This window comes from Ranitomeya imitator, chromosome 6 (assembly GCF_032444005.1).
Source record: "Ranitomeya imitator isolate aRanImi1 chromosome 6, aRanImi1.pri, whole genome shotgun sequence".
Classification (NCBI taxonomy): Eukaryota; Metazoa; Chordata; class Amphibia; order Anura; family Dendrobatidae; genus Ranitomeya; species Ranitomeya imitator.
This window is the reverse complement of record NC_091287.1, coordinates 404,238,931-404,265,233: the sequence shown is the minus strand read 5'-3', so window position 1 is coordinate 404,265,233 and position 26,303 is coordinate 404,238,931.

The following is a 26,303-nucleotide window of genomic DNA, read 5'->3' as shown; positions in this document are numbered from 1 at the left end:
CATTGCCTTCCTCTGACACAGCCGGCCGCTGAATGATGACGTCATCCAGCGGCGCGTCTGTGTGAGAGGAAGCAGGAAGACAGATCGCTGGGCAGCGGAGCTGCGGGGATTTCTCCCTGCCCGTCGCAGCCACCCTGCAGGGGCTCCCCTCCACCTCTGCACACGTTGGGAGCCGGCGCTCTGCAGCTTCTCTGTGCCGGCTGTCAGCTTGACAGTCGGCACAGAGAACAGCTGACTCCCTGACCGGGGGAGTCAGAATGCAGCCGCCGGGGGAGACACTCCGGACCGCCGAATGAGGCGGCCCGACTGCGCCCCTCCCTGCCGGCTGCGCCCGGGGCAAATGCCCCGGCTGCCCCCCCCCTAGATACGCCACTGGGCGTGTCAGTGAGGAGAGCCTGCCGCCCCACCCCATCAGGAACACACCATGCTGCGCAGGAGGGCTGCGTCACTAAGACCCGCCTGACGCCCCGCCCCGTCCTGCATAATGTTCTCTGCCGGGAGCTGCGAGCTGTCACAGAGCGTGCTCTGACCAGGCGCAGGACCGCGAAGCTAGCTGTCAGCGGCGCTGCGGACCGGCTGAAAAACCTCAACGGCCAGGTCCTGGTCCGCGGACCGGCGGTTGGGGACCTCTGCTCTAAACGACCTATTACCCTAATCTTCTGAATCAACTAATTAACTCTAAACACATGCAAAAGATACCTGAGGCTTTTATAAACTCCCTGCCTGGTTCATTACTCAAAACCCCCATCATGGGTAAGACTAGCGACCTGACAGATGTCAAGAAGGCCATCATTGACACCATCAAGCAAGAGGGTAAGACCCAGAAAGAAATTTCTCAACAAATAGGCTGTTCCCAGAGTGCTGTATCAAGGCACCTCAATGGTAAGTCTGTTGGAAGGAAACAATGTGGCAGAAAACGCTGTACAACGAGAAGAGGAGACCGGACCCTGAGGAAGATTGTGGAGAAGGACCGATTCCAGACCTTGGGGAACCTGAGGAAGCAGTGGACTGAGTCTGGTGTGGAAACATCCAGAGCCACCGTGCACAGGCGTGTGCAGGAAATGGGCTACAGGTGCCGCATTCCCCAGGTAAAGCCACTTTTGAACCATAAACAGCGGCAGAGGCGCCTGACCTGGGCTACAGAGAAGCAGCACTGGACTGTTGCTAAGTGGTCCCAAGTACTTTTTTCTGATGAAAGCAAATTTTGCATGTCATTCGGAAATCAAGGTGCCAGAGTCTGGAGGAAGACTGGGGAGAAGGAAATGCCAAAATGCCTGAAGTCCAGTGTCAAGTACCCACAGTCAGTGATGGTGTGGGGTGCCATGTCAGCTGCTGGTGTTGGTCCACTGTGTTTCATCAAGGGCAGGGTCAATGCAGCTAGCTATCAGGAGATTTTGGAGCACTTCATGCTTCCATCGGCTGAAATGCTTTATGGAGATGAAGATTTCATTTTTCAGCACGACCTGGCACCTGCTCACAGTGCCAAAACCACTGGTAAATGGTTTACTGACCATGGTATTACTGTGCTCAATTGGCCTGCCAACTCTCCTGACCTGAACCCCATAGAGAATCTGTGGGATATTGTGAAGAGAAAGTTGAGAGACGCAAGACCCAACACTCTGGATGAGCTTAAGGCCGCTATTGAAGCATCCTGGGCCTCCATAACATCTCAGCAGTGTCACAGGCTGATTGCCTCCATGCCACGCCGCATTGAAGCAGTCATTTCTGCCAAAGGATTCCCGACCAAGTATTGAGTGCATAACTGAACATTATTATTTGATGGTTTTTTTGTTTGTTATTAAAAAACACTTTTATTTGATTGGATGGGTGAAATATGCTAATTTATTGAGACAGGTTTTTTGGGTTATCAGGAGTTGTATGCCAAAATCATCAGTATTAAAACAATAAAAGACCTGACAAATTTCAGTTGGTGGATAATGAATCTATAATATATGAAAGTTTAATTGTAATCATTACATTATGGTAAATAATGAAATTTAACACTATATGCTAATTTTTTGAGAAGGACCTGTATATAAAGCTGAATGTGTGTATGTGTGTGTGTATGTGTGTGTGTGTGTATGTCCGGGATTGGCATCTGCACCGTCGCAGCTACAGCCACAAAATTTTGCACAGTCACACGTCTGGACCCCGAGAGCGTCATAGGCTACATTGTGAGGTGAAATTTTAACCCCGCGCTTTCCAATTCACCAAACAATTTTGCCCCTATCTACATAATGGGGAAAAAGGTGAAAGGAAAAGTGTTGGAGGCGTCGAAGCTACAGCCACAAAATTTTGCACAGTCACACGTCTGGACCCCGAGAGCGTCATAGGCTACGTTGTGAGGTGAAATTTTAACCCCGCGCTTTCCAATTCACCAAACAATTTTGCCCCTATCTACATAATGGGGAAAAAGTGAAATGAAAAGTGTTGGAGGCGTCGCAGCTACAGCCACAAAATTTTGCACAGTCACACGTCTGGACCCCGAGAGCGTCATAGGCTACGTTGTGAGGTGAAATTTTAACCCCGCGCGTTTCAATTCACCAAACAATTTTGCCCCTATCTACATAATGGGGAAAAAAGTGAAAGGAAAAGTGTTGGAAGCGTCGCAGCTACAGCAACAAAATTTTGCACAGTCACACGTCTGGACCCTGAGAGCGTCATAGGCTACGTTGTGAGGTGAAATTTTAACCCCGCGCTTTCCAATTCACCAAACTATTTTTCCCCTGTCTACGTAATGGGGAAAAGTGAAAGGAAAAGTGTTGGAGGCAAATTGACAGCTGCCAGATGTGAACAAGGGGGACTTAAAGAATGAGAGCGATGGTGCCAAAGAGTATATACCGATCAGTTGCTAATGTGGGTCCCAGACATGAGATACTCACCACACATGGGGATATGAACACACACACAAAATGCGCCACACACTACCACGTGCTTGAACACATATACCACCCTCAGCACACATTTCACCACACATACACCAACCTCGCCACATAAAAGTCGAAACACAAAATTCGCCGTTCAAAACTCACCACGCGCAAAACTCGCCACATGCAAAAACTAGGCTCACGCAAAACTCGCCACAAGTGCAAAACTCACCTCATGGAAAACTCGCCACACGCAAAACTTGCACACGCGGAAAAATTGCCACATGCACAAAATTTGCAACACATGCAAAAGTTGCCTCACACAAAACTTGCACATACTCAAAAGGCACCAGACATAAAACTCACCACGTGCAAAACTCGCCATGCGCAAAACTTGCTGCACACAACTTGCTACACTAACCTGTCACATGCAACTCGACACACAAAAAGTTGCTACACGCATGTTGCCACACAAAACTCATCTCACAAAAGTCGCTACATGCATGTCGTCACACACAACTCAACACACACAACTTGACAGACGAAACTCGCCCTAAAACACACACATGTCTGGTATTAGCCTTCAGAAATAAAAATCTGATTAATAACCAGACAAACTACAAGAGCAACAAATGTACCATATAGGAAATACAGCAGCTGTCAGTCACATGACCTGTCTATTATGTGTATGTGTGAGCTAATATATACTGCCAGGGGGAGGGCTTCCTGTTGGCTGGGGATTTATCAGGCTGCCAATTTATCTTACAAATACTGAGGTAAAAATACTGAGCAAATAACGTGTTAACGAGGTCTAATACAGGAGATCACACAGGTATATACTATATACAGGGGAGATGACACACAGATATATACTATATACAGGAGAGATGACACACAGGTATATACTATATAGAGGAGGAGATGACATACAGGTACATACTATATACAGGAGGAGATGACATACAGGTATATACTATATACAGGAGGAGATGACACACAGGTATATACTATATACAGGAGCAGATTACCTACTGGTATATACTATATACAGGAGGAGATGACATACAGGTATATGCTATATATAGAAGATGACATACAGGTATATACTATATACAGGAGGAGATGACACACAGATATATACTATATACAGGGGAGATGACACACAGGTATATACTATATACAGGAGGAGATGACATACAGGTATATACTATATATAGAAGGAGATGACATACAGGTATATACTATATATAGGAGGAGATGACATACAGGTATTTACTATATATAGGAGGAGATGACATACAGGTATATACTATATACAGGGGAGATGACACACAGCAGGTATATACTATATACAGGGGAGATGACATACAGGTATATACTATATACAGGAGATGACATACAGGTGTATACTATATATAAGGGAGATGACAAACATGTATATACTGAGGTGAAAATGAGAGGTGTGAGGTGAAAATGAAAAGGTGTGAGTGCAAAATGAGAGGAGTGAGGGAAAATAGTGGAGTGATCGGAAAATGACAGATGTGAGGTCGAAATGACAAGTGTTAGGCGGGAATGAGGAGTGAGGGAGAAAATGAGAGGTGTGAGGGAGAAAATGAGAGATGTGAGGGGGAAAATTAAAGATGTGATTGGGAAAATGAGAGGAGTGATGGGAAAATAAGAGAAGTGACGTGCTATAACTAACCACAGATATTTACTATGCCCAGGCAACGCCGGGTTCTTCAGCTAGTATATATATATTTACACAGTGCCTTGCGAAAGTATTCAGCCCACTGGAACTTTTCAACCTTTTCCCACATACCATGCTTCAAACATAAAGATATCAAATGTAAATTTTTGGTGAAGAATCAACAACAAGTGGAACACTATTGTGAAGTCGAACGAAATTTATTGATTATTTTAAATTTTTGTGGAAATTCAAAAACTGAAAAGTGGGGTGTGCAATATTGTTTTGCCCCTTTAACTTAATATTTTGTTGCGCCATTTTTTGCTGCGATTACAGCTGCAAGTCGCTTGGGGTATCTTTATGTGTGAAGCAAGATATGTGGGAAAAGGTTAAAAAGTTTCAAGGGTCCGAACACTTTTGCAAGTGTCATAGAAGTCATAGACTTTTGTAGAATCATAGAATAATAGAGTTGGAAGGGACCTCCTGATTCATCTGGTCCGACCCCCTGCTCAAAGCAGGATTCACTTAATCATCCCAGACAAAAGTCTCTGATCCACTGTTTGGTGTGCACCACCCCTGAATGCTTTCATCTGGCTAAGTGTTAAAAGTCTGTATGCCTCAGCTTGCTGAATTGCCTGTGAAGATTTACTTACCTGGTGCCGCACAGTCTCTGTATCTTGGCTTGTTTCATATTGGATTTGCACTTTGTGTGCTGAGCACAGGTAGAAAGTGAGTCAGGTGAATACAAGCGTGACTTGATATTATGGAATCCTCTGATGAGGCCCAAATGGAATCGGACTTGAACACACCAGCGGAGCTTGGTTTAATGGCGGGCAGAGAGGGTGCGGTGGAATTCATTATGGATTGTAATCATAAAGAAGAATTAGAAATGATCAGTACAAAGACTTTGGAGTCAAAAATCTACACCTTGGCCGAAAAAGAAATTAGATTATACTGGACCATTAAATCACTTAAGTCCTATGTAGAGTGTCACCGCGTCCCAAGAGGACTACGGGTTTATAAGGACATTTCACAATTTATGGAGGATGCGTTTTTCAAGGAGGCATGGGAGCAGATCCTTCTTGAATGCTCACAGAAATTATTATTACTGGTTATATCGCAAAATGAAAAAGAATATACTGCTTTGTGTGAACAGCTAGACAAAGCGAAAAAGGAATTATCTACGAGACTAGCAGAACCTCAATATAAATTATTTTTGAAGAAATTAGAGAAAAACTGGTAATAATTCAAATAGATACGAAACAAAAGAAAAAGGAAAAATTCCTAAGGGACAAAAATGGTTTCGATATGGGGCAGGTGTTCTCGTGGAACAAAAATAAAATATTTTTTTCGAAAAATCGTCCCGGAAAAAACTTTAATAAGAAAAAATCAATAAAAGACGGGTGGATCACTGACTCCGATTCTAGTGGCCAGGAGGAACAGGGAGTGGATCGTATAATTGCAAGTACATCAGGTGCAACTATCCCTTTAGGAAGAGAGTCTGGCGAGGGGGCCGCAAGCGTAACAGGACAAAAGAAACGCAAATGTCGTGGAGGAAATAAACGCCACTGATGATAAACTTCGAATTATCAATCTGTCCAATAAAATTTTGTCAGCAGTTCAAGAGCGAGTCCTGTCATTAGGATTACATTTTTGTTTACCAGAGCGTTTTAATTTAACCAACTTTAAAATAGATCTTTTTAAAAGCGTAAGGAAACTGCATTTGCATAAACAATTTGCCAACAATGAAACAAGACCACACGTGATGGCCGTACCCACAACTGAAAATCCGGCGGTCATAGGAAATCTGGGCTTTATGGCATTTCCTCCATCTGATATTAGAGAAACTGAGGATATCCGTTTATTAAGCAATTTAAATGAGGAATTTGATGAGGCTGAACAGCCTATAAAATATGATACCAGCGACACAATAGTCGAACCCTTTAGAGGGGGAATTCGTTCCAGCTATATGCCAACTGTTTCTCCAGGGAATACAATCGACTTATTCCATGATTTAGTCCTGAAGGATGTTGAGGCCATTCTTTATAGAGAGCCTAGAAAGAATTTAACGCAGAATGAGGAAAAAGCCCTACGTGAAATGCAACAATGGAAGGATGTTGTTATAAGAAAGGCGGATAAAGGGGGAAATATCATTTTATTGGATAGAAGTTATTATATTGCTGATGCATTATCCCAACTTAATGACAGCACTACATGTGTACCTCTAGCTAGTAATCCCACCGTAAAATTTAGAGGAAAACTACGGACTCTACTGAACAAATTTGTAACAAAGGGTGCGTTATCCAAAAAAAGAGCAGAAAAACTTCTACCAGAACATCCGAAAACACCTCATTGGTACAGCCTCCCGAAAATACACAAAAACGCCACACATCCGCCCGGGCGCCCTATAATTTCAGGGAATGAATCTCTAACAGAGCCACTATCACAATTTTTAGATTGGCTATTGAAGCCATTATTAGAAAAAATCCCGTCGTTTGTAAAGGACTCTGGAGATTTCTTGTCTGCTTTAAAAACTATTGACTGGCAGCTGGGTTTTGCACTTGCGTCTATAGACATTGTGAGCTTATACACTCGCATTCCACAAAAAAATGGTTTGGAGGCAATCAAGAAAATACTGTGTAATACGGAGAAAGACTCGGACCTTATTGCTTTTGTTTTAGAAAGTTTGGAATTTGTATTATCGCACAATGCCTTCAAATTTATGGACAAATGGTATTTGCAATGCACAGGCACTGCCATGGGTATGCCCGTCGCATGCGTTTTCGCGAATTTATTTTTGGCTACCTTTGAAGAGGAATACATCACCTCTATGGCAAATCCGTTTTTGAAACATATGAAATTTTACGTAAGGTTTGCTGACGATATTTTTATTATATGGGACGGTTCAAAAAACGAGTTTGATAGTTTTGTCACCCATATCAATGAGGTTAATAAAGACAACATGCGCTTCACGTCTACCTTCTGTGAAAGCCAGCTAGAATTCTCGACGTAAAAATTAATGTTCTCGATGGAGAACTTATCACTCGGGTACATAAAAAATCGATGGCAACAAATAATCTCCTTCACTTTAATAGTGCTCACCCTTTACGTACGAGAAAAAGTATTCCATACAGCCAGATGGTTTGTTACAGAAAAATTAACAACAATGATTCTATTCTCAGAGAACAACTAACTGAGCTAAAATCGGGCTTCTTAAAGAGAAATTATCCCCTTAATATTTTAACAGAAGCAGAATCTAGGGTGAATAAATTATCTCAACAGGCTTTGTTAAAAAATCGTAAAAGAACTAGAGTATCGGTACAAAAAGAACAAAGATTTACTTTTGCTTTTACACATAGCCAAATGGATAGGGAAATATACTCTGCAATCAGAAAAAATTGGCACGTCTTGCAAAATTATAGGGATCTCTCCAAGATCACGTCCACACTTCCACAGTTTGCGTATAAACGCACTAGAAATATCGGAGATCTCCTGGTTCATAACTGACTATTGTCAGATAGCCAAAATTGGCTAGAGAAGTCCTTGCCTGAAGGAAATCATAAGTGTGGGAATTGTAATTACTGCCACTTTCATTTAATTCAAAATCCTCTACGCATAGGCTCCATAACACACACTGTCCGGGATTTTATTTTATGCAAGAGCAAATACGTAGTCTACATAATTTTTTGTCCGTGTCGGTTCTTTTATATCGGTAAAACTATCCGCCCGCTAATTACGAGGTTCAGGGGACACTACACATCAATTCTGACAGGAAAAGGCTCCCCACTATTGATTGAGCATATAAAAAATAAGCATGATGCGAATCCTGACGTTTTGCGTTTCGCCGGACTAGAAACAGTGAAAACTCCACAATATGGTGGTGATCGCAATAAAATTCTGCTTCAACATGAAGCTAGGTGGATCCTGGATACCAATGCTCAAGGCCCTATTGGTCTTAATGATAAGCTCGATATGGCGGTATTTTTATAAATGGTGTTCTGATGAATTTAAATATTATCTATATAGTTCTTTGATAGTATTAAAATAGTCATATTTTGTCTTTGTATAACATTTCTATTGCAAATTGAACGTTTTTATCTTCCCTGTAATCTAGCATGTTTAGTCACGTGATTGTCCATCCCCTTAAAAGGAAGTGACATGTGTGTTGTTTGCACTTGGACCCGTTGAAGTGCACAGCACGAAACGGCCGTTGTCCTCACCTGTTTCCCCGCACCCTCTCATGTTCATTCCCTGCCGCCTCTCCATGTGTACCTGAGCGCTGATTTCAGCGAATAAAGGATTTTTCTGCAACAGCATCGTTGGGGTGAGTGCCGCATTGCTTTTTATATATATTACTGCAAGTGAAGTCTTTGATCCACTGTTTGGTGTGCACCACCCCTGAATGCTTTCATCTGGCTAAGTGTTAAAAGTCTGTATGACTCAGCTTGCTGAATTGCCTGTGAAGATTTACTTACCTGGTGCCGCACAGTCTCTGTATCTTGGCTTGTTTCATATTAGATGTCTGTCCAGCCTCTGTCTGAAAACTTCCATGGAAGGAGAACTCACCACATCTCGTGGCAGCCTGTTCCACTCATTGATCACCCTAACTGTCAAAAAGTTTTTTCTAATATCTAATCTGTGTCTCCTCCCATTCAGTTTCATCCCATTGCTTCTAGTCTTTCCTTGTGCAAATGAGAATGAAGATGATCCTTCTACAATGTGACAGCCCTTGAGATATTTGTAGACAGCTTTTAAGTCTCCTCTCAGTCTTCTTTTTTGCAACCCGAATCCTGTAACTGTTCCTCATAGCACATGGTTTGCAGGCCGATCACCATTCTGGTCGCTCTTCTATGAACTTGCTCCAGTTTATTGATGTCTTTTTTAAAATGTGGTGCCCAAAACTGGACACGGTATTCCAGGTGAGGTCTGACCAAAGAGGAGTGGAGGGCAATAATGACTTCACGTGATCTAGACTGTATGCTTCTGTTAATACATCCCAGAATTGCATTTGCCTTTTTTTGCTGCTGCATCACACTGTTGACTCATGTTCAGTTTATGATCTATTAATATACCCAAGTCTTTTTCACATGTGCTGTTGCTTAGCCCTATTCCTCCCATTCTGTATATGCTTTTTACATTTGTATTGCCCAGATGTAGTACTTTGCATTTTTCCTTGTTAATAACCATTGTTAGTTGCTGCCCTCTGCTCCAGTTTATTTATATCTTTTTGAATCCTCTCTCTTCTCCTAGTATTAGCTATCCCTTCTAGCTTTGTGTTATCAGCAAATGTAATTAGTGTACCCTCAATTTCTTCATTGAAATCATTAATAAAGATGTTGAACAATACAGGGCTCAGGACAGAACCCTGTGGTACCCCACTTGAGACATTCTTCCATCTGGATGTGCAGCCATTTACGACCACTCTTTGGGTTCGATCACTAAGCCAGTTATGAATCCACCTAACAGTTCCCTTGTCCATTCCATACTTAGTCATTTTTTCAATAAGGATGGTGTGAGATACTTTGTCAAATACTTTGCTGAAGTCAAGATATACTATATCTACAGCATTTCCTTGATCCACCCAGTCAGTGATTCTGTCATAGAAGGAAATTAAATTAGTCTGACATGACTTATTGCTGACTCTGATTAATCACTTCATTCTTATCCAGGTACTTACATACATGTTGTTTAATAATTTGTTCAAAGATCTTTCCTGGTATGGAAGTGAGACTCACTGGCTTATAGTTCCCTGGGTCCACCTTCTTCCCCTTTTTGAAGATAGGAACAACATTTGCTCTTCTCCATTCTTCTGGGACTTCTCCTGTTCTCCAAGAATTTTCAAGGATTATGAAGAGTGGTTCAAAAATGTCTTCTGCTATCTCCTTCAGTACTCAGGGGTGTAATTCATCTGGTCCTGGAGACTTGAATTCATTTATGTTAGCTAAGTGTTTCCTCACTATCTTTCTATTTATAAATATCCTGGATTCATCTACTCCTTTAATAGGACAGTGAAGATCAGTTGATGTTACATTTCCTTTCTGAAAGAAAACAGATGCAAAATAGGAATTTAAAAGTTCAGCCTTCTCAACATCCTTTCTTACCATTTCATCATTTTCATCCTGTAAAAATCCTATAGCATCTTTGAATTTTCTTTATCTTTTGACATATCCCCCAAATCTTTTTTTTACTGATTTTGACATCTCTTGCAAGCCTTAATTCCTTGTCAGCTTTAGATAATCTGATTTGTGCCCTGCAGGTTCTGCAGACAGCATTATATTCTTCTTTAGATAATTCTCCCTCTTTCCATTTGATAAACATTTCTTTTTTTCCTTTTTAGCATGTGTTTAGGTTCTGTGTTCATCCATCCTGGTTTCCTTAAATGCTTTGTATTCTTCCCTCTTTTTGGAATTGTTAACGATTGTGCTTTGAGAATCTAATTTTTCAAGATTTCCCAACCTTCCTGGACATTTTTGTCCTTAAGGACATCCAGCCATTGGATACCTCCGATTTTCTTTCTCTGTCCCTTAAAATCTGCCTTTCTGAAATCCAACCTTGAAGTCTGAGTCTTCACAGGTCTTCCTCCTCTAGTTATCCAAAATTCTAAAATAGCATGGTCGCTACCATCTAGGGTCCCAGCCACTCTTACCTCCTCAACCATTTCCTCCCTGTTTATAAGGATTAGATCCAAGGTTTTCTCTGCTACCTTTTGGAAGATAAAGTTTTCAGCAAGAGAGGATAAGAATTTGCTTGACCTGTTAGTTTTACCTGAGAGAGATTCCCAACAAATGTCTGGATAGTTGAAATCTCCCATGACCACAATGTCATATTTTTTGGAGAACTTGGTCCTTTGATGCATAAAGAGTTCATCCATATCTTCAGCTTGCACAGATGGCCTGTAGTAAATGCCTACAATGGTGTCTTTTCTGTTGTTCTCTCCTCGGATTCCTACTCAAACAGTTTCCACAGAACTCCCAGTCTCTGAAACTTCAATCTCTGTGCAGATATATGCTTTTCTAACATACAATGCGACACCTCCTCTTCGTTTATCAAGTCTGTTTCTTGCAGATAAGTTGTATCCTGCTAGCCTTGTATTCCAATCATGTGTATCGTCCCACCAAGTTTCAGTGACCCCAATGACATCATATTTCTTCTCCTGTGTTAGTAGTTCTAATTCTCCTTGTTTGTTGCCCAGGGTTTGTGCCCTTTGTGAGGCAGTGACCCCTGTTACAGCTTGGGGGCGCTGTTGTGAATTCTGTTGTCGAACTCCCTCCTGTGGTCGTGAATGGTACTTCGGCGAGTTCTGTCCATGGACTCCCTCTGGTGGCTGTGAGTGGAGCTGCTGCTTCTGAGGTTCCTTACACAGGTGACGTGGTTTATCCTTTGGTTGGCTGCTCTATTTAACTCCACTCAGATCGTTACTCCATGCCAGCTGTCAATGTTCCTGCATTGGTTCAGTTCGCTCTTGGATCTTTCTGGTGACCTGTCTACTCCAGCAGAAGCTAAGTTCCTGCTAGTTATTATTTGTTCATTGTTTCCTTGTCCAGCTGGATATCATGATTTTGTCTTGCTAGCTGGAAGCTCTGGGATGCAGAGTGGCATCTCAGCACCGTTAGTCGGTGCGGAGGTCTTTTTGCACACTCTGCGTGGTCTTTTGTAGTTTTTTGTGCTGACCGCAAAGATACCTTTCCTATCCTCTGTCTGTTTAGTAAGTCTGGCCTCCCTTTGCTGAAACCTGTTTCATTTCTGCGTTTGTGACTTTCATCTTTACTCACAGTCAATATATGTGGGGGGCTGCATTTTCCTTTGGGGAATTTCTCTTAGGCAAGGAAGGCTTTATTTTCTATCTCTAGGGCTAGCTAGCTCTTAGGCTGTGAAGAGGCGTCTAGGGAGTGTCAGGAACGCTCCACGGCTATTTCTAGTTGTTGTGATAGGATTAGGGGTTGCGGTCAGCAGAGCTCCCACATCCAGAGCTTGTCTTGTGTGAGTTTAACTATCAGGTCGTGCCGGGTGCTCCTAACCACCAGGTCCATAACAGGGCGCTGTATGTGCTCTCCAGAATGTGCATGGAAGCATAGTGAGGCCATGAGGGCGTACTGCAGACACAGGTGTGGCTGTAATTAGAATCGTGAAGCAGTGACTGATTAAAACCCTGTAGTAGAGGGAGAGGGGTGTCAGTGTTGGTTTGGAAGCAGACAGAAAAGTTGTCTGCTGAGCTCTTTGTGGGTGGAGCAACATAGGGGCAAAAGGAACTGACACCCTTCATCCCGGGCTGTCTTGTGTTGCCAGGCTACAATTTAGAGGATAGCGTGAGGTGCACGTCGTGAGTAAAGAGACTTGGTATCGGTCGCCCCAGGGAAACTGGACAAAGGGAAGTCTGACCTTTGTAGGGACTGCAAAGTAAAGCCGCTTACTGGGTATTTCTAATGCACTGTATTAAGAAGCCGTGTACTGTGTATTTTCCTTTGGCCTGGATGAAGAAGCTGTTTACTATGTATTGCTAATCGACTGTGTGAAGAAACACAATAAAAGAATGTTTTGTTTGAATTTACTTGGGTCACTGCCGTTTCACTGCATATGGTCCTACCGCTGCATTACAATAGAAAAATTTTAGTTTGTGATTGGTTTCTCTTACTCCAATATTTTCATTACTTAGATTGTTTTGTCTTTGTTCTTCCTTTCCACTTCTAATAGCAGAGTTCTAAATAGTATTTGTCAGGTGTATGGCTTTTTCTGGTCTTTTGCTTCCCTTCCTGCATTGTTCTAGTTTAAAGCTCTCCTGATGAGTGTAGCAAGGCAACTTCCAAATACATGTTTTCCAGTCTTCGTAAGGTGCACGCCATCTCTAGCAAGCAGTCCATCGTTTAGGTAATTCACTCCGTGATCCAGAAATCCAAATCCTTGCTGATGGCACCATCGGCGTAGCCAGTTGTTCACCTGCAGAATCTTATTCCACCTCGTTGTTCCATGGCCATCCACTGGGAGGATGGAAGAGAAGACCACCTGCACTCCCAGTTCGTTCACTTTCTTACCTAAGTTTTCAAAGTCACTGCAGATGGTTTCCAGGTCCTTTCTTGCGGTGTCATTTGTCCCCACATGTATTAGCAGGAATGGGTGGTCATCTGTAGGTCTGAAGAGTCCTGATATCCTGTCAGACACATGCCACTGTATATCTGCTGTAAGAAAAGCTAACCATGACAAAAGAGGACTTTTAGAATATATAAATCTGAGGGGTTTGCTCTAGCATTTAAAAGCTATAAAGAGCTCCAAGAATTTGTACAAAATTGAATTAGCTCAAGGAATCATCTAAAATAAAAAATGAGAAAATATTAAATAATTAAAAAAGGGCTCAGAGAATTCCTTAGAAGAAAAAAAACAAACACTCATGTAAATGTGTAATATTTTTGTTGTGAATACGGTATTTATCCAGTCGATACTTTCAAGAGAAAAATGTAGCTTTCTTAAAGCAGAATGCTTCATGAATTATGGTTGTACCAATGCCCCTAACCTTTATTTAGTATCTTCACTTTCATCCCTCAGTTGAACATGATTGGCATATGTCTTTACTGAACTGTACTGGCAATGGAACTGTGTAAATTGGTACATTTCATTTAAAACGTAACTTCCTATTTTAGATATGGATTTTTGGAATTTGTTATATTTACTACACATTGCAAATCCATAAGGCAAACACCTGTTCAAGTTTGAATGGAGATTTTTTTGGATTGCATCAGCAAGATGCACATAATCTAATGTTAGAAATAATTCTACCTCTAAAAACTGCCAGTTGGAGTTGGTTCTAAACGAAAAAAGTGGAAAGTTTTTGAAGAATAACTGATGAAGAAAATAAACCACAGAGTTTTGAAGATGATGCCAAATTACAGCAGATGGGGATCTCTTACTAGGCAAAAATGCACAGACACATTTTTATATATGATAAGTTAGAAATAGAAATACTCTCCAGCAACAATTCAGGTGCACGCAAAATGTTACCTGGAAAATGTTCAAAGCCTCAATCTTGTCAATTGTCCTACGTGAACAACAATAAAATTATCTAATTTGAAAGGTAACCTGGTTCACTGCTTTAACAGGTGGTGTCTGCTAAGAGTTCTTGGATTGTGGTACTAGTAATGAATCTGACCATCCAGGAGACTGATCCAAAAAAGCAGAAGAATATATTAAAATACCATCTGCCTAAAAATCCAGTGTGGATGCTTTCCTAAAACGGAAAGTACTTGCAAGCAGCATAATACAAAGAATAGCAGGTTTACCCAGAATCCTTTGCAGTAGGCGGAGCTATGCAAATCATCTCTTTCCACCCCAGTCTAATCCACAGCGCTTGGAACCGCCAAGCGTGCAATGCTGCGGATTAGTTTCTAAATTTACACAGCCAACCAATTCCTACCTGTGGACACGTGTTTCGGGCTTTAGGCCCTCATCAGCACAGGGCTGGAATTGGTTGGCTGTATGGAGTGGGGCTCGGTGAGCAAGCGATACACACATGCTAGCCACCTTAGGGAGAGACCCAAGTTGGGCTAAATGTAGCGGGACGAAAGAGACCGAAAAGCCCTCTACTTAAAGGAAATACATAGTGGATGCTTTCCTAAAACGGAAAGTACTTGCAAGCAGCATAATACAAAGAATAGCAGGTTTACCCAGAATCCTTTGCAGTAGGCGGAGCTATGCAAATCATCTCTTTCCACCCCAGTCTAATCCACAGCGCTTGGAACCGCCAAGCGTGCAATGCTGCGGATTAGTTTCTAAATTTACACAGCCAACCATTGCTTGCAAGTACTTTCCGTTTTAGGAAAGCATCCACTATGTATTTCCTTTAAGTAGAGGGCTTTTCGGTCTCTTTCGTCCCGCTACATTTAGCCCAACTTGGGTCTCTCCCTAAGGTGGCTAGCATGTGTGTATCGCTTGCTCACCGAGCCCCACTCCATACAGCCAACCAATTCCAGCCCTGTGCTGATGAGGGCCTAAAGCCCGAAACACGTGTCCACAGGTAGGAATTGGTTGGCTGTGTAAATTTAGAAACTAATCCGCAGCATTGCACGCTTGGCGGTTCCAAGCGCTGTGGATTAGACTGGGGTGGAAAGAGATGATTTGCATAGCTCCGCCTACTGCAAAGGATTCTGGGTAAACCTGCTATTCTTTGTATTATGCTGCTTGCAAGTACTTTCCGTTTTAGGAAAGCATCCACTATGTATTTCCTTTAAGTAGAGGGCTTTTCGGTCTCTTTCGTCCCGCTACATTTAGCCCAACTTGGGTCTCTCCCTAAGGTGGCTAGCATGTGTGTATCGCTTGCTCACCGAGCCCCACTCCATACAGCCAACCAATTCCAGCCCTGTGCTGATGAGGGCCTAAAGCCCGAAACACGTGTCCACAGGTAGGAATTGGTTGGCTGTGTAAATTTAGAAACTAATCCGCAGCATTGCACGCTTGGCGGTTCCAAGCGCTGTGGATTAGACTGGGGTGGAAAGAGATGATTTGCATAGCTCCGCCTACTGCAAAGGATTCTGGGTAAACCTGCTATTCTTTGTATTATGCTGCTTGCAAGTACTTTCCGTTTTAGGAAAGCATCCACTATGTATTTCCTTTAAGTAGAGGGCTTTTCGGTCTCTTTCGTCCCGCTACATTTAGCCCAACTTGGGTCTCTCCCTAAGGTGGCTAGCATGTGTGTAAAAATCCAGTGACATTTTTGGGCCTAATGGGTCTCTTGAGCTGAGGCTTAGATTTGCAAGATATTGCATATTGGCCAAAACTTAAAGGAAGATGTGGTGCACCTTTAGTAAAGTACCGTAGGTTTAGATTCTGAAATCATATTTAACACACACGTTCCTAAAACATTCCTAATCCTAACAATGCAGTAGAAATTAACCACCTTAAAAAAAATAACATAATTTATTCCTGTGTTATAATGCATGTCCAGTCAAATTAACTGTTCAAGATTACAGATTCTGATAAATTATTTTCTACATTTAAACAGCAGTTCACTCTTAGAGAAAAAAAAATCATAAAAAACATATAAAAGTGCTATCTTTTAGTAGCTATGGCTATATAAATAGCAATTGTTAAATATAGCCACTTTGTAATAAATAGCCACTTTGTAATATATTGCCCCTTTTTCTGTTCTGTTTCATTTGCTGCTGGGAAACTTTTAACACTGCTGTTGATACATTTTTTTTTAAAGAGCATCTATAATCAGGTTTTTCCTACCCCATCTGAGAACAGCATAAAAAATGGAAAGACTAATTTTAAGGGTGTATTTACACTAACTAATTATCAGGATTGCTTGTTAATAATCAACCATTGTTAACAGGCTTGTTCACCCTATGAAATTATTTTAAAGTTTTCTTAATAGGGTAATCACCCATCTTCGGAAGCACATACTGTAGTCCTATCTAATCATGGCATGTGCTGCTGTAAGCAGATGCTGGAATGCAGTAAAGCAGGGATTGCAGAACCAGGCTGTATAACAAGGTTGTTTAACCCCTTCCCGACCTGTGACACAGCGTATGCGTAATGTGCTGATCCGACCTGTGACGCATATGCTGTGTCACAGAATGATCGCGTCCCTGCAGATCGGGTGAAAGGGTTAACTCCAATTTCACCCGATCTGCAGGGACAGGGGGAGTGGTACTTTAGCCCGGGGGGGGTGGCTTTGCCCCCCTGTGGCTACGATCGCTCTGATTGGCTGTTGAAAGTGACGTTTCACTTTCACTTTCAATCAGAGCGATAGTAATATTTCACCAATGAAAATTGGTGAAATATTACAATCCAGCCATGGCCGATGCTGCAATAGCATCAGCTATGGCAGGAGATCGTGATCTGACCCCCGCCACCAATCTGCTTCCCTCTGTCCTCCGTCCTGTCATTTCCTGTCCTCCGCTCCCCTCCATCCTCCTGTCAGCTCCCCCCACAGTCCGATCTCCCCCCTGCTGTCCGACCCCCCCATCATACTTACCGACCTCCCGGAGCTCTCCCAGTGTCCGTCCGTCTGCTCCATGGGTGCCGCCATCTTGCAAAATGGCGGGCACATGCACAGTGCGCCAGCCGAATCTGCCGGCCAGCAGATTCGTTACAAGTGGATTTTGGTCGCTGTGATAGGTTCTATCACAGCGATCAAAATAAAAAAATAATATATAACCCCCCCCCTTTATCACCCCCATGGGTAGGGTAAAAAATAAAATAAAGAAAATATTTTTTCTCTGATCGCCCATGACGGCACCACGGAGAGAGGGGATCCGCCCACCAAGGACAGGAAACCTATGGATAAAAAGGCGGTACCACCCTCCTGCATCAGTTGGTTTCCTGTCCTTGATGGGAGACCTACGGACTTACCGGTTCAACGTTGGAATTCCGGGGCCATCCAGTCCGACTCAGGCAGCTGGGGTCCCTCTGCCTCGGCTGGGGTGGTGACCCGAAGCACCACCGCTGGGGGCTAGTGGGCCTCTAGGGTGAGTGGGGGAGGTGACAAGGAGTTCGCGGTCACCTCCCCAGGTAAGATGCAGCAGCGGCAACATCCAGGGGGGTCCCTCTGTGGTTGCGGGAGGTGCGGCGCGGCCCTCCCCTAGCACGCGTCAGCCTGCACACTTCACTGCCATCGGGCATGCAGAGCCGCGCGGTAGGGTCTGCATAGGACCGGGGGTGCCGGTCAGCAGCGCCATATCTGCACTCTGGGCGGCCATCTTGAGAGTCCGGCGCATGCCCGGAGTTGAGCTGGTCTCGCGAGACGCTGGGGGTTGGATCTGCGCAGGCGCCGCTGAAACCCGACTGCGCAGGCGTCGGCGTTCGGTGCTCCTCGCCGTTGTCTGGACGCCACTGCGCAGGCGACGCCGATCTGACGCTTGTGCGTTCCAAAGGCGCTGCAGAAGCGTCTGCGCAGGCTCCTCGCCGTCGGCTGAGCGCTACTACGCAGGCGCCGGCGTTCAACGCTCCTCGCCGTCGGCTGAGCGCTACTGCGCAGGCGCCGAAGGAAGAAAAAAAAAAAAAAGCGGCGGGAGCTTTAAAAGGGAGAATTTACTTCCTCCCAGTGGCTCTGCAGTATATCGGCAAGAGCCTTAGGAGCTACTAGTTGTCGCAGCATCAGCGCAGCACGCGTTATTGGCAGTGACAGCAGACCAGCAGCAGTATGAGCGACCCGGCATCTCCCTTGCCTGAATCACCTCCACCTATAGCATCGCCGCCGCAGCAGCAGCAGCAAAAGAGGCGACAGCAGAAAGGTCACCAGGACACCAGCAAAGAACGCCAAAGGTCTCAACACAGCAAGCAGTCCAGCACGGCGTCGGGGAAAAAGCCAGAGGCAGAGAATCCCCAACCGGTATTTATGAGTCCTGGAGGTGGTAAGTTGATCTTCGTGAAAGTTAGAGACAGTAAGATTATTATTTGTCTCTTTTAGGGGAGGAAAAGCGTAGGTAAAACAAAGCACAAAATCTGTGCCATCTGTAAAGAGGATCTTCCACCCGCATGGGAGAAGCAGCTATGTAATTCCTGCATACAGCAGACTGTATCCGAAAGCCTGCCCGGGTTTGCAACAGATCTTAAAAACCTGATTAAAGAACAGGTGGAAGACACCTTTAGATCCCTTAAAAGGGGAAAAAAACGGAGAAGGACCAGACACAGGTCCCCGTCCCCAGTCTCTAAATCTGACAGCGATAGTGCAAGTTTAGTATCCTCCGACTCCTCCTCCTCATCTTCATCATCCACTTCTTCCTCAGGAGGTCACAATTGTTTCCCGCTAGAGGACACCGATGGCCTCATAAAGGCAGTGAGGAGTACTATGGGATTAGTAGACTCCCACCCTAAAAAGTCAGCACAAGACATCATGTTTGGGGGCTTAGAACAAAAAAAGAGAAGAGCTTTCCCGCTTAATGAAGCAATTGCAGCGTTAATTAAGAAGGAATGGAAAAAACCCATGAAAAAGACTCTCCTAACTCCAAAAAGGTAAGGGGAGTAGACAACTACAAAGCAGACTTCCTCAGCCGGTCCAGCCTAAAACAGGGGGAATGGGAACTAAATCAGGTGATATTCACCCAGATCACAGAAAGATGGGGTGTTCCCAAAATAGATCTCTTTGCGAGTCATCTAAACAAAAAAGTAACCTCCTTCTGCTCCCTATCTCCCCTGGGGAACCCAGTAGCTGTGGACGCTTTCCTGATATCTTGGGGTCACCATCTGGTCTATGCCTTCCCTCCTCTTATTCTGATTCCAGCAGTGCTGAGGAAGATTCGGGAGGACGGGGCGCTGGTCATCTTAATTGCCCCGTTCTGGCCGAAGAGACCTTGGTTCTCATGGATGAGGAAGATGTCAATATCCGACCCTTGGGTATTGCCAGACCGCCAGGATCTATTGTCGCAGGGCCCAGTCTGTCATCCTCGAGTCAAGAACTTGCACTTGACAGCTTGGCTTTTGAAAGGAAATTATTAGAAAGCAGGGGGTTCTCTCCAGGGTTAATCTCAACTCTGTTACAAAGTAGGAAGCCGGTTACAACAAAACAATACGGCAAAGTATGGAAAAAATTTCTGTCTTCTTCAGGTGAAAAAATAGGGAAAGAAATTCCTCTTGCTTCCATACTAGAATTCCTACAAAATGGGTTGGAGATGGGTTTAGCCACTAGCACCCTAAAAGTTCATGTGGCGGCATTGGGAGCTCTATTTAACTTTGACTTGGCTTCAAATAGGTGGGTCTCTAGATTCATCAGGGCGGCAGGAAGATCAAGGCCTCTTCCAGTAAAAGTTGTTCCTCAATGGGACTTAAACTTGGTCCTTAAAGCCCTGACTAGTCCGCCATTCGAACCATTACACGAATCTACAATAAAAAACCTATCTCTCAAAACAGCTTTATTAGTCGCCCTTACTTCTGCCCGTAGGGTTAGCGATTTACAGGCTCTCTCAGTTAACCCTCCTTACACACAATTTCTAGAGGATAGGGTCATTTTAAAAACAGACCCAGCATATCTCCCGAAAGTGGCTTCAAAATTTCACAGGTCTCAAGAGATATCTCTCCCCTCCTTCTGTCCCAATCCTAAAAATAAGGAGGAACAAACACTACATACACTAGATGTAAGAAGATGTCTCTTACATTACCTAGAAGTCACTAGAGAGAGTAGGGAGGATTCCTCTCTTTGTGTGTTTCCAGGGTCCCCGGAAGGGAAAAAAAGCATCTAAAACCACCATACCAAGATGGATCACGGACGCCATCAGTGTCTCATACTCGGCAAGTGGGATGTCCGTTCCCGGGGAGGTTAAGGCTCACTCAACAAGGGCAGTAGCGACTTCCTGGGCGGAGAAGGCCGGAGCTTCCATTGACCAGATATGTAGAGCTGCTACCTGGTCCTCACCATCCACATTCTATAGGCACTATAGATTGGACCTAATCTCCTCTTCAGACCTTACTTTTGGTAAAAGGGTTCTGGAGGCGGTGGTCCCTCCCTGAATGTACTATCTATGCAATTCTCTCCGTGGTGCCGTCATGGGCGATCAGAGAAAAATATAGTTCTTACCGATAACGGTATTTCTCTGAGCCCATGACGGCACCCGTACATTCCCTCCCTTCACTTGTGGGTGCTCACATCAAAATAGTGCCATAGTCTACTCATAGTTTTAAAGTCACGGTATCTAGTTATGATAAACAGTTAAAATTAACAAATGTTTAGTAGTCTCCCATCGTTCTCTATGTAAAACAACTGATGCAGGAGAGTGGTACCGCCTTTTTTTCCGTAGGTTTCCTGTCCTTGGTGGGCGGATCCCCTCTCTCCGTGGTGCCGTCATGGGCTCAGAGAAATACCGTTATCGGTAAGAACTATATATTTTTTTCCCCACTAGGGTTAGGGTTAGGGTTAGGGCTAGGGTTAGGGCTAGAATTAGGGTTAGAAATAGGGTTAGGGTTAGAATTAGGCTGGGTTCACATTGCGTTAGTGGCAGTCCGCTAACGGAATCCGTTACATAGCGCCACTAACGCAATGTAACGGATCCATTAGTGCAGCCATTGACCGCAATGTATCTAACACATCGCTAACGTATGCCATTTTTGGCATGCATTAGCAATGTCCCATTATTTTCTGACGGACCTCGAATGCTGCTTGCAGCGTTTTTAGGACCGTTCTCGCTAGCGCAGATCGGGCATCTGCGCTAGCGGGATCGCTAAACGCAATCCCTTTTTGTACATTGCGTTAGTGCAATCCGTTTAGCGCATATGCTAACGGAATGTGCTAACGCAATGTGAACCTAACATTAGGCTATGTGCACATGGTACGGATTTGGCTGCGGATTCGTAGCAGTTTTCCATCACGTTTACAGTACCATGTAAACCTATGGAAAACCAAATCCGCTGTGCCCATGGTGCTGAAAATACCACGTGGAAATTTTTGGGCTGAAAGTGCCCCTCTCGGCTTATACTCGAGTAACGGTGGGCGGCAGGGTCGGCGGGTGAGGGGGAGAGGGCGCTGAGGCATACTCACCTAGTCCCGGCGCTCCTGACGCTGCCCCTGCCTGTCACACTGTCTCCGGGTGCCGCAGCTCTTCCCCTGTTCAGCGGTCACGTGGGACCGCTCATTAGAGAAATGAATATGGACTCCACTCCCATAGGGGTGGAGCCACATATTCATTCCTCTGAGCGGTGCCAGTGACCGCTGACAGGAAGAGCTGCGGCACCTGGAGACAGTGTGACAGGCAGGGGCAGCGTCAGGAGCGCCGGGACTAGGTGAGTATTTTATATTCACCTGTCCGAGTTCCACACGCCGGGCGCCGCTCTGTCTTCCCGGCGTCTCTCTGCTCTGACTGTGCAGGTCAGAGGGCGCGATGACGCATCTAGTGTGCGCGGCGCCCTCTGCCTGATCAGTCAGTGCAGAGAAACGCCGGGACAAGATGCCGGGACGAGACGCCGGGAGCTGCAAGCAAGAGAGGTGAGTATGGCATTTTTTTTTTATTATTGCAGCAACAGCAATGGCACGGCTTTCTATGGGGCAATGATGAACGGTGCAGAGCACTATATGGCACAGCTATGGGGCAAGAATGAACGGTGTAGAGCACTATATGGCACAGCTATGGGGCAATAATGAACGGTGAGGAGCACTATATGGCACAGCTATGGGGCAATAATGAACGGTGCAGAGCACTATATGGCACAGCTATGGGGCAAAAATGAACGGTGCAGAGCACTATATGGCACAGCTATGGGGCAAGAATGAACGGTGCACAGCACTATATGGCACAACTATGGGGCAAAAATGAACGGTGCAGAGCACTATATGGCACAGCTATGGGGCAATAATGAACGGTTCAGAGCACTATATGGCACAGCTATGGGGCAAGAATGAATGGTGCAGAGCACTATATGGCACAGCTATGGGGCAAGAATGAACGGTGCAGAGCACTATATGGCACAGCTATGGGGCAAGAATGAATGGTGCAGAGCACTATATGGCACAGCTATGGGGCAAGAATGAATGGTGCAGAGCACTATATGGCACAGCTATGGCGCAAGAATGAACGGTGCAGAGCACTATATGGCACAGTTATGGGGCAAGAATGAATGGTGCAGAGCACTACATGGCACAGCTATGGGGCAATAATGAACTGTGCAGAGCACTATATGGCACAGCTATGGGGCAATAATGAACGGTGCAGAGCACTATATGGCACAGCTATGGGGCAAAAATGAACGGTGCACAGCACTATATGGCACAGCTATGGGGCAAGAATGAACGGTGCACAGCACTATATGGCACAACTATGGGGCAAAAATGAACGGTGCAGAGCACTATATGGCACAGCTATGGGGCTAAATGAACGGTTCAGAGCACTATATGGCACAGCTATGGGGCAAGAATGAATGGTGCAGAGCACTATATGGCACAGCTATGGGGCAAGAATGAACGGTGCAGAGCACTATATGGCACAGCTATGGGGCAAGAATGAACGGTGCAAAGCGCTATATGGCACAGCTATGGGGCAAGAATGAATGGTGCAGAGCATTATATGGCACAGCTATGGGGCAAGAATGAGCGGTGCAGAGCACTATATGGCACAGCTATGGGGCAAGAATGAATGGTGCAGAGCACTATATGGCACAGCTATGGGGCAAGAATGAATGGTGCAGAGCACTATATGGCACAGCTATGGGGCAAGAATGAACGGTACAGAGCACTATATGGCACAGCTATGGGGCAAGAATGAACGGTGCAGAGCACTATATGGCACAGTTATGGGGCAAGAATGAATGGTGCAGAGCACTACATGGCACAGCTATGGGGCAAGAATGAACGGTGCAGAGCACTATATGGCACAGCTATGGGGCAATAATGAACTGTGCAGAGCACTATATGGCACAGCTATGGGGCAATAATGAACGGTGCAGAGCACTATATGGCACAGCTATGGGGCAATAATGAACTGTGCAGAGCACTATATGGCACAGTTATGGGGCAAGAATGAACGGTGCAGAGCACTATATGGCACAGCTATGGGGCAAGGATGAACGGTGCAGAGCACTATATGGCACAGCTATGGGGCAATAATGAACGGTGCAGAGCACTATATGGCACACCTTTCTATGGCACATCTTTGGGGCAATAATGAACGGTGCAGAGCACTATATGGCACAGCTATGGGGCCATAATGAACGGTATGGAGCATCTATTTTTATTTTTGAAATTCACCGGCAGCTGCTGCATTTTCCACCCTAGGCATATACTCGAATCAATAAGTTTTCCCAGTTTTTTGTGGCAAAATTAGGGGGGTCGGCTTATACTCGGGTCGGCTTATACTCGAGTATATACGGTAGTTAGTTTATAAAAGAGGTTTTCACCCCAATAAATACTCAGTGAACCAATATACTAGTGCACAAATATAACAAAAACAATCAACAAAAGAAAATAACTTTTTGTTGCCTGTTTGGGATACATCACAAATCATAGATTATACAGCTCCCTGTTTGGGAAGAGAATCATGACCTCTGTCACACTATTCATTCATGTGAATAGTCATAAATGATATATTTTTAATTGAGCCTAGAAAAAACACTTTGTTCACATATATTAAATAGAAGTTGTATTAAAAAAGGAACAATCTCACCACTTGCTGGTTTTCATCCTTGGTTACAACTTCAAGGAGTAGAGATTCAGGTAATATCCCTGTCAGGCCCTATGATAAGGCTGAACCTGGCATCCCAAACCCCTGCCCTTACAAGGGCAGTCCACAGCTAGCCCTGCCACTAGCCAGCCCTGGACTGACCCTGTGTGCCTACCGACGCGTTTCCTCAACTGCTTGATTCATTAGAGGAATGGCACCTATATTCCTTATCAGGAGTAGTTGGGCAGCATATCCCTCCTCTGGGCTAAGAGGCAATGACCTCTTCAGATTTAAAACCACTTTCAAATGCCTATATGTTGGAAACTCTCCAAAAGTGATAACATTTTAAAAGTTGCACCCCTCAAGTACTTTAAAACTGCTGTTGGAAATTTATTTTTTTAACCCTTCAGGTGCTACATAGAAATCAATTTTACAAGGAATAGCATGAGAAAATGGACCCCGTAAATTGTTACCCAGTTTCTTATGAGCACGAAGATATTACACATGTGGTCAGGAACCTATATTTGGACAAACGGCATCGCTCGAAAGGGAAGGAACACCATTTAAATTTTGGAACACAAATTTGGCTGAAATAGATTGTGGGCACCATGAATTTGCAGGGTCCCAAAGGTGCCTTAGCAGCAGAAACCCCACACAGGTGACAACATTTTGAAAACTACACCTCACGGATTTGTTCCAAATATAGTGAGCATTTTTAACTCACAGGTATTTACACGGAATTTGATAACATTACATAGTAACATAGTAACATAGTAACATAGTTAGTAAGGCCGAAAAAAGACATTTGTCCATCCAGTTCAGCCTATATTCCATCATAATAAATCCCCAGATCTACGTCCTTCTACAGAACCTAATTGTATGATACAATATTGTTCTGCTCCAGGAAGACATCCAGGCCTCTCTTGAACCCCTCGACTGAGTTCGCCATCACCACCTCCTCAGGCAAGCAATTCCAGATTCTCACTGCCCTAACAGTAAAGAATCCTCTTCTATGTTGGTGGAAAAACCTTCTCTCCTCCAGACGCAAAGAATGCCCCCTTGTGCCCGTCACCTTCCTTGGTATAAACAGATCCTCAGCGAGATATTTGTATTGTCCGATTATATACTTATACATGGTTATTAGATCGCCCCTCAGTCGTCTTTTTTCTAGACTAAATAATCCTAATTTCGCTAATCTATCTGGGTATTGTAGTTCTCCCATCCCCTTTATTAATTTTGTTGCCCTCCTTTGTACTCTCTCTAGTTCCATTATATCCTTCCTGAGCACCGGTGCCCAAAACTGGACACAGTACTCCATGTGCGGTCTAACTAGGGATTTGTACAGAGGCAGTATAATGCTCTCATCATGTGTATCCAGACCTCTTTTAATGCACCCCATGATCCTGTTTGCCTTGGCAGCTGCTGATCATTAGATCATCATAATGAAAATTTTCATTTTTTTTCACAAAAATGTCTCTTAAGCCCCAAAGTTTTCACTTTTGCAAGAGGTAACACGAAAAAGTGGATTTAATAGTTTGTTACCCATTTTCTTCTGAGCATTGCATTACTTCACATTTAGTAAAAAAGTTTTGGTTTGACACATGACAAGGCTAGGAAGGGAATAAGAGACATTTTGGTATTTGTTGTGTACATTAACCCCTTTCTGACATCCGATGTACTATC